At 41.0% G+C, this 9,967-nt stretch overlaps 1 protein-coding gene across 2 annotated transcripts in view; it reads left to right on the top strand.

Moving 5' to 3' along the window:
• Window positions 1-653: 653 nt before the first annotated feature.
• LOC149465201 (ras-related protein Rab-7a-like) overlaps window positions 654-9,967 on the top strand; it is a 36,555-nt gene continuing 27,241 nt past the window's right edge. For both annotated transcript variants that reach the window (XM_089673525.1, XM_089673524.1), the window contains exon 1: window positions 654-786. The gene's annotated coding sequence lies outside the window, so the exon portion shown is untranslated. The remainder of the gene's footprint in view (window positions 787-9,967) is intronic.

The raw sequence follows: 9,967 nt of genomic DNA, 5'->3' as shown, positions 1-9,967 counted from the left end.
TGGGGTAGCCTAGTTTTTATATGAGGTCCCTTTAAAATCCATACCACACCCTCATCAAGGATCAAGGTCTCATCAGGATCAAGGTCTGCCATGGATTGTGGGGCAACCCCACATAATTTTTTTCGTGTGGGTTCCCCCTTCATAATCCATACCAAATCTAGGATAAAGGTCTGCAAAGTAAAGTAGGCAAAACTACTTCATGCCACCACAGTTCAAAATATAAAAAAACAACCAAGAAAAAAGAACGACGACGTGTAATAGCCCCCCAAATATATACCAGATCTAGGATAAGGGTACGGTATGGATTTTGGGAGGTGACATGTCTTTTTTTTTCCTTTTAAATGTTGATGGTCTCAAAACTTTGCACTTTTAAATGTTGCAATGAATTAAAGAAGGTTGCATAATGCTGCATTAGGTCTAAAATGGGTTTGAAGAGAGGGAATTAGATACAAAAAACGATCTGTCCTCAAATAAAATCCTCTGCCCAGATTTTGCGTCTCAGAGCATAACCCTAAAAACCTGTCATTCTGATGTTTGAAGATCTTCCATCTCTATGTCACCATACCTGGGTAAGCAGGTTTCATTTTCCATCTGGCTGTACATGTGTTAAGGCTTTTGTTTTTTAGATCACCTTAGGGGGAAGAGGCACCTCCCTGAGCTTAGTGGCAGCCTGCCCCTCCTCTCACATGTTCAGGAACCAGGAACTCAGCATGTGCTTTTCCAGCTATTCTGACTACAGGAACTGTCCCGTACAAACTTTCTACACTCTCTGGAGACACATACAAGGTAGGTACTGCAATATGTTTGGGGCAGGGCTACAGGACCTCTGAAACATTCCTTGCAAGCGTTGATATTTGCTTTAGTTTTCTTTTAGGTTTATTTCATTGCATATTAAATATCTAGTGCGGGGTTTCTCAACCAGGATACCATGGAACCCTAGGATTCGTCCAGAGGTTGCTAGGGGTTCCTTGAGCAATGAGCAACTTCTGACTCTGATAAGGCCCCATTCACATTATCACATGGTAAAAATGGGGCAGCACAGTGGCTAAATGGTTAGGACTTCCACCTGGCAGTACGAGTGTCGTTGGTTCGAATCCCAGCCACAGCACCTCCTGCCTGGAGTTTGCATGTTCTCCCTGTGCCTGCGTGGGTTTCCTCCGGGTACTCCAGTTTCCTCCCACACTCCAAAGACATGCTGGTAGGTGAACTGGATCCTGTCTAAATTGTCCCTAGTATGTGTATGTATGAATGTGAGTTAGGGACCTTAGATTGTACGCCCCTTGAGGGTTAGGGACTGATGTGAATGTACAATATATATGTAAAGCGCTGCGTAAATGGACGGCGCTATATAAGTACCTGAAATAAATAAGAACGAGCATGTGATTTTTGACCGTGATTTAGCATGTCGCATAGGACCAGCTCATTCACTTAAAGGGACTACCCTATGTGCATTTGTTGCCCAAAACGAGGCTCCTACACTTTTTTGGGTGACAAGCTTCACACAATTCTGAAAGGTGCAGCAGAATCCAATTGTATTTGGGGTGCCACTGCAGGATAATCGTGCTGCGTTGCAATTGTCACGTGATTTGGAATCGCAGGAATTCTGCCCACAATTCCAAATCTCGGATGTGTGAATGGAGCTTTAGTTCCCACTGACACCACTGATCTTTTTGCTACCTCTAAGGGAGTGATTCTTCCCAATGATCACAAGAGTGAGGAGCATTCTTGCTATTGAACATCACACTAATGTATCATGAGTTGTAGATATACAAAAAAATTTAGCAGGGGTTTCCTGAGACTGGAAAGTTATTTGAAGGGTTCCTCTGTGTTGAAAGGTTTGAGAGAGGCTGCTATAGAGTAATGCCTGGTTCACATGATGGGGAATATCAGTCGAACGATCGTCCACTTTTTTTTTTTTTGCATGCCAGTCATATTGAAAGTAAAAGGTTACTAAAATGACAAAAATTCCTGTAAGACAGAATACAACTTCAGAAGTAATGTATTATTTCATTTCCAAGCATGTGCGGTCTTGGTCACTTGATTTTTATCGTACAAATACTATACTAATTACACAAAAATTGTTCATTCTGTTTTCTTACGAGAAAACCGTTCATATTTGTCCCTTTTGGATATATGTTCATGAACTGTCATGATCAGCTCTCAAATGCTGTGTACTAACAATCAGATGATCAGACGATCGCTCCAAATGCATTTTTTTTTTTCATCCGATACTCTCATCATGTGTACGAGGCTTAAGGGGGTAACTCTTCCCAATGACCACAAGTGTAAGGAGCATTCTTCCCACTGAAGATCATACTAATGAGCTGTAGGGGTTTCTTGACACTGGAAAGTTATTCAAGGGTTCCTCTATGTTGAAAAAGTTGGTAAAAGCTGATTCTACCTACAGACAGTAGAAAAGAATTGATTCCAGGTTCAGGTGGCAGTCTGGGAAAAATGGCAGACACAGAAGCAGAGGTGTCTACAGTTACATGAATTCTTAGGCTCCATGCACACGGGGCGGTTTAATAACACTGGTAACGTCAGCTGTGTAAAATATGCGCTAAAAACACTGAAAACCGCTCCGATGTGAATGGAGCCTTATTTAGGCTAGGTTCACACCTATGCAGTTTGCATTTGATACATTTCTGCAGTGCTTTTTGCAGTGCGTTGTGTCTTTGATGCGTTTTTTTTCCAACTTGTTGCTGGGCAGATTAAAACACAACGCATCAAAAACGCACTACAAGCATTTCTGCAGCGTCTCCATTGAAGCCTATTGAACCAAGAACACAACATTTTGCGTTTAAAAAAGTTCCTGACCCTTTCCAAAACAACACACGGAGATGTGAACCTGCCCCATAGGATTCATGTTAAGTGGACTACTGTGCGTTTCTGCAAAATGCAATGTAAAATGCATAGGTGTGAACCTAGACTTTAGGCTAGGTTCACACTTACGCAGTTTGCATTTGATCCGTTTCTGCAGTGCTTTTTGCTGTGCGTTTTTGCGCATGAGTCTGATGCGTTTTGTTGGGTTTTTTCAACTTGTTGCTGGGCAGATTAAAACGCATCAAAAACACACTATATGCATTTCTGCAGCATCTCCATTGAAGTCTATTGAACCAAAAATGCAACGTTTTGCGTTTAAAAAAAGTCTCTGATCCTTTCCAAAAAAAGCACCGGGGTGAAAACGCGGAGATGTGAACCTGTCCCATAGGAAATCATGTTACTGAAAATTGGTTGGATGTATGGACTGCTGTGCTGGCCATTAACTACTTAAATGCTTTATCTAACGAAAGATTTGGGGTCCCACTCACTTGGGGAAGTTCCAACAGATTGGATGGGATATAAAAATTAGTCTGTTTCTCCACAATGAACAATAACTGAACATGGGCATATCATAGGAACAATGGCGAAAGCAGGCCATACATCCAACCAATTTTCTTTGCTTTAGCTATGAGTGGAAGGAAAGATAATCGCTCTATTTACCCCATCAACACAGTCAGTGTTGATGGCGGAATCCCTCCTGCTGAGCTTACAGTAGGAGGTTTCACAGATGTCAGAAGATGATCACTGCTTGCGGCTGTAGCCACTGGCAGTGATCAAATAGGAGAGGGGGGGGGGACAGGCAGGTTGCACTGAAGTTAATTGATACTCAGATCGAAATTTGGCCGCTTCTACAGGAAGGCAACCCACTTATGAGTCTTTTTTTTTTTTTTTTTCAGCCAGAAGGTTGGGAACAAAAAAAAATGTGAATGGAGGAATCCTCCCACTGTGCTATTGTGTTCTGACAGCAGGCTATAGCCTGCAGTGCTGATCGAGGATGTTATATCTGACAGGTGGGATGTATAGAAGTTGATCGGTAGATTGACTTCCGTACAACAATTCGGCTGGTCCCTGCTGAGCTGGCTGAATTTCAATCCATGTATGGCTAGCCGAACTCCATCTTTTAGACCGTGTTTCGCCCCTATTTAGGAAGGTGGAACATGGTGCAAATGGGCCATCCCCAGATCTGTGAATGAATAAACTACAAGTCCCATCTTCCACCACAGCAGAACGACTTGTAGTTGTCAATGGAACACGAGCGCAGTGATCACCACACTTGTAGACCATTGACACTTCCTCCAGCGCTGTAACTGGAAGTCCGTACCTTGGTATGGGCAGGGAGTTGGAGGAAGGGTCTAAACTTTATTTTCATGTTGGATAGAGAAAAGCTAGCCATAGATGGATCAAAATTTGGCCGGAATTTTGATCCATGTATGGGAAGGCTGATTGTACTGAATTTGATCTAGGGATCGACTTCAGTACAACCAGCCTGTTGGGTTTTTTTTGTACGTTTACTGCTGCTGGCTCTAGCTTGTAGCAATAATCATTGTATTCTGACAGCGTGGAAAACCCCTGCTGTCAGAATACTATAGAGCAGAGGAAGGGATTCAGCCAATCAACACTGTAGATGGGGGATTCAATTGATTTTCTGTCCTTCAACCCGTGGTTGAAGGAAAGAAAACTGCATAATGTATGGCCACCCTAAGGGAGGGCTATAACTCCTGCCAGTTTTTGTGTTTTTTTTTTTTGTTTTTTTTTTTTGCCCTCTGTGTCCTATTGGAGAGACTTCCCTCCATAACAGGAAGTGAGAGTAGATCCCTCCAAAGCGAGGGAATCCCTGGTTATCACCAGGACTTGTCCCCATCAGGTTTCCCCATAATTCGTGTCTTAATGATGAATCAAAAAATTTGGGGGTTTTATTCACTTCTCGAAGAGAACGGTCACCAGGACAAGCAGAGGGTGAACCTCCCTAATGGGGACACAGACAGCAATAAAAACCTGACAGATGTTCTAATTCATCTCCACTCTATCCAAAATTAAAAAGAAAATGTTTAAGTAGACTTTGAACCCTTCCCATCTGCCACAGCATCCTTTTAAAAGGTTCTGCAGATCTGGGTTTGGGAAGGATTGTCGATCAGGCCAGCACAGTGGCTAAATGGTTAACACTTCTGCCTGGCAGTACTCGGGTTGTTGGTTCGCATCCCAGCCACGGCACCTCCTACATGTTTGCATGTTCTCCCTGTGCCTGCGTGGGTTTCCTCCGGGTACTCCGGTTTCCTCCCACACTCCAAAGACATGCTGGTAGGTTAATTGGCTCCTGTGTAAATTGGCCCTAGTATGTGTATGTATGAATGTAAGTTTGGGACCTTAGATTGTACACCCCTTGAGGGTTAGGGACTGATGTGAATGTACAATATATATGTAAAGCGCTGCGTAAATTGACGGCGCTATATAAGTACCTGAAATAAATAAATGTGACCACTGATTGGCTGTCACAGTCCTGACGGCCACCAAGAGCTGTCTTTGACAGCTCGGTCTGTGCTGGAAGCACACAGCAAGAACTCTCTCAGCACAGAAATCGTGATCCATATGTTTGACATGTTGGCGTTCAAGCCCACCCTTTTGCCGCCACACATGTTACGCGGGTGGCAACAGGTTAATATGTTTTATACTATGGAGAACTCACAGGGACACTTTCAGCTCTCATGCACACTATGGCTTTTGTAAATGCTTTGCAAAAGTGTTTAAGCGCATCAAGCACATGTGCATTTATTTCACTAGCCAGAATAATAATTGAAATGAAGAAAAAAAAATGATCTAGCACTAAATGCACGTAGCACTTAGGCGCGTTTTAGATGTTTTTCTTTCTGCCAAAAAGCTCCTTTCTTGAACACACAAGTGATTTTTTTTTTTCTCACTTCTAAACATCTGTAAATGCCTATGAGTACATGGACACATAGGCCAACATGGAGGGACATTTGGTGGCAGAAAAAAAAGTCAAACGCCTGTAAAACAGGCTTTTTTTTTGGCTCAAGTTTGCCTGAGGCCTAACCGTTACAGGTATGTGACCCAGAGGTACTGATATAAAGCAGTGGATAACAAAGCAGAAATACCTGTTGTGGGTGGAAATAACTGTTAAATCCTATTTTACTTCAGTAACCATTCAGATTATTTCATTTCAAACTTGCACCATGAGAAGACACTGAAATTCAGATTTGTTGCCGTGAACATCTAACAACCACTTGCCAACCGCACACTGTAGTTGTACTGCTACAGTACAGGCTATCTACATTGATACGCGATTGCGCCTTTCCGGGTTGGGGGCTCACACGCCCGTCCACCCAGCTGTGCTGTTACTGGTTCCAGCACATGCACATGCCGAACAACAGGTCCCAGCCAATGATTTATGGCCGGGACCTGCCGATCGGTGGAGCGAGTGACAGACAAAAGCTCTGTGTATGTAAACAACACAGAGCTCTCTACTGACAGTGCTGATGTGCCATTTTTCTTTTTTATTCCTGCAAAGCAGGGATTTAAAAAACAGCACATCCTTTAGTTTTACTAAACACAGTAAACACTTTACACATTACTAGACGCACAGTTAACCCTTTGAATATCCCAAATGTTAACCCCTTCCCAGCCAGTGTCATTAGTACAATGTCAGGGTATATTACTAGCACTGATCTCTGTATTAGTGTCACTGGTGATGTCAGTGTTGGTTAGTGTTAGATTGCCCACCGCACTATCACAGTCCCGCTATAAGTCGCTGATCACCGCCATTACTAGTATAAATAAAAATTCCAGTATACTGTATATACTATACGCTATAACTTTCATGCAAACCAATTAATATACGCTTATTGGAAGTTTTGGGATTTATTTTTTTATTAAAAGTATGTAGCAGAATACATTTTGGCCTAAATTTATATAGAAATTTGACTTTTAAAATGTTTACATTGGATATGGTTTATTGCAGAATTAAATTTTTTTTTTTTTCAATAGTTACTGTCTTTTTTTCATTTATATAATAAAAACCCACTGGTGATCAAATACCAGCAAAAGAAAGCTCTATTTGTGTGGGGGGGGGGGGGGGGCAGAAAAAGGAAATTTAAGGCAGGAATTAAAAGGAGAACTCCATTTTCACCACTTTCAATAAAAAAAAGTGTGTACATAAATAAACAATCCAACAGGGGTAATGAGATTCCCTTACACTGGCTATAATGTTTACATTGGATGCATCTGTGTTGATATGTTGCATTGCATGTTAAAATGCACTGCAATATTTTTATTTTTAAATTTCACACCCCCGTCTGCCCCTTACAACTTAAGGGTGGAGGAGGGGGGGCGGAAACGTGTCTCAGCCATGCGTTTTTACTGCCCAAAACTACACGTGTAAACTAGGCCTTTTAAAAGCATTCACCTCTGAAAAAAAACGAAAACAAAAATCTCTGTTTTGTATTGATCAAAATGAAATACACCTCATCCTAAAAACGTGCTAGAATTATTTCTCCAATGACCTCACAGCTCCTATTCAGATTGACAACATGCAATATGTCATTTATTATTTCTCAGTGCACAGTTAAAATGTGCAGATTCCTTGTTCTTAATACATGATTGATGTGCATTTCTTATAACCACATGCTACTTTCATACATGACATGACATCAACTCCAGGATCTTTGTGGGTGGAGTTGGACCCCCTTCAGCTGGCAGGAGACGCACAGTTGGTTCTGACCAGCTCAGTAGATTGTTTTTAAAAAGTCCTGGATTCTTTCTTGGATACACAGAATATAACTGGATACAAACATTTATAGGTAAAGTTGATCCAGGGAATATCCGATTGCCTCTCGGGGGATCAGGAAGGAATATTTTTCCCCTGCAGGAGCAAATTGGATCATGCTTTGCTGGGGTTTTTTTTTTTGCCTTCCTCTAGATCAACTGCGGATATACGATTATAATTTTTTTTTTTTCCAGGTTGAACTGGATGGTCTTTTGTCTTTTTTCAGCCAGACTAACTATGTAACGAAGAGTGATGCGATTTAAATTGACGCCTGCAGGCTATTTTTGCACAGACCATATTATTATTATTATACAGGATTTATATAACGCCAACAGTTTGTGCAGCGTTTTACAAAATGAAGGCAGACATTACAGTTACAATACAATTTGGTACAATAGGAAACGGAGGGCCCTGTTTGTTAGAGCTTACAATCTAGGAGGGAGGGTTGAGTGATACAAAAGGTAATAGCTGTGGGGGGATGAGCTGATGGAGGAAATAAATGGCAGTTTACTAGGTAGAAGCAGATAGGCTTCTTTAAAGAGAAACCACCATATGTGTCATTTATGCACTTTCTCTGTCCATGGAGTTTCCCCTGAGGAACAGCAAGTCTTGAAATGTGTCAGGCACTTGGGCATTGTATCTGTGAAGTCAGTGGGCAACATTTTTGCCATATATGACATTAACGTGGTTAGAAGTGTTAAAATACATAACATGATTGTTTTGCAGCGATGTATTCTGTTTACCATGATATAAACTGTGAATACACACTTTGTTTCTATGTTATGTTTTTAATTTTATAATAGAGTTTTGTTTATTTTAGTTATGTGTTACATAGTTAGTCTGGCTGAAAAAAGACAAAAGTCCACCCAGTTCAACCATTAGAAAAAAAAAAAGTTATCCTACACCCACAGTTGATCCAGAGGAAGGCAAAAAACCCAGCAAAGCATGATCCAATTTGCTCCTGCCAGGAAAGAAATTCCTTCCTGATCCCCCGAGAGGCAATCAGATATTCCCTGGATCAAATATACCTATAAATGTTATATCCAGTTATATTCTCTATCCAAGAAAGAATCCAGAACTTTTTTTAAAGCAATCCACTGAGCTGGCCAGAACCAACTCTTGAGGGAGTAATTTCCACATTTTCACAGCTCTCGCTGTGAAGAAACCTTTCCTTATTGGAGATTACATTTCTTTTCCTCCAGACGTAAAGAGTGCCCCCTTGTCCTCTGTGATGACCTCAGGGTGAATAACTCTACACCAAGTTCACTATACGGACCACTGATGTATTTATACATGGAGATCATATCCCCCTTATGTATTCTACATGGAGATCATATCCCCCCTTATGTATTATATATGGTGATCATATCCCCCCTTATGTATTATACATGGAGATCATATCCCCCCTTATGTATTATACATGGTGATCATATCCCCCCTTATGTATTATACATGGAGATCATATCCCCCCTTATGTATTATACATGGAGATCATATCCCCCCTTATGTATTATACATGGAGATCATATCCCCCCTTATGTATTATACATGGAGATCATATCCCCCCTTATGTATTATACATGGAGATCATATCCCCCCTTATTTATTATACATGGTGATCATATCCCCCCTTATGTATTATACATGGAGATCATATCCTCCCTTATGTATTATACATGGAGATCATATCCTCCCTTATGTATTATACATGGAGATCATATCCCCCCTTATGTATTATACATGGTGATCATATCCCCCCTTATGTATTATACATGGTGATCATATCCCCCCTTATGTATTATACATGGTGATCATATCACCCCTTATGTATTATACATGGTGATCATATCACCCCTTATGTATTATACATGGTGATCATATCACCCCTTATGTATTATACATGGTGATCATATCACCCCTTATGTATTATACATGGAGATCATATCCCCCCTTATGTATTATACATGGAGATCATATCCCCCCTTACGTATTATACATGGTGATCATATGCCCTTCTCTGTACTTTCTCCAGTTCCCCAATGTTCTTTTTGTGAATTGCTGCCCAAAACTGAACTGCATATTCCAGATGAGGTTTTACTAATGATTTGTACCGGGGTAATATGATATCTCTCTCTCTGGATTCTATACCTCTTTTAATACAAGAGAGGATTTTGCTCGCTGTAGAAACCACAGCTTGGAATTGCATGCCATTATTAGCTTGTGATCTACCAGAACTCCCAGATCCTTCTCCACCATTGATGGTCTAAAAAGTCCCTGTTACCCGTTCTCTTTTTGTACTTATACTTTTTTTTTTTCTGAGATGTTGGCACCATGAAGAGTCTTAAAGGATAAACTCGCCTTTTGCAC

This window comes from Staurois parvus, unplaced genomic scaffold (assembly GCF_062004578.1).
Source record: "Staurois parvus isolate SC_StPar_1 unplaced genomic scaffold, SC_StPar_1.0 ptg000140l, whole genome shotgun sequence".
Lineage (NCBI taxonomy): Eukaryota > Metazoa > Chordata > Amphibia > Anura > Ranidae > Staurois > Staurois parvus.
The sequence above is the reverse complement of the archived record's forward strand: the minus strand, read 5'-3'. Positions and strand labels throughout refer to the sequence as shown.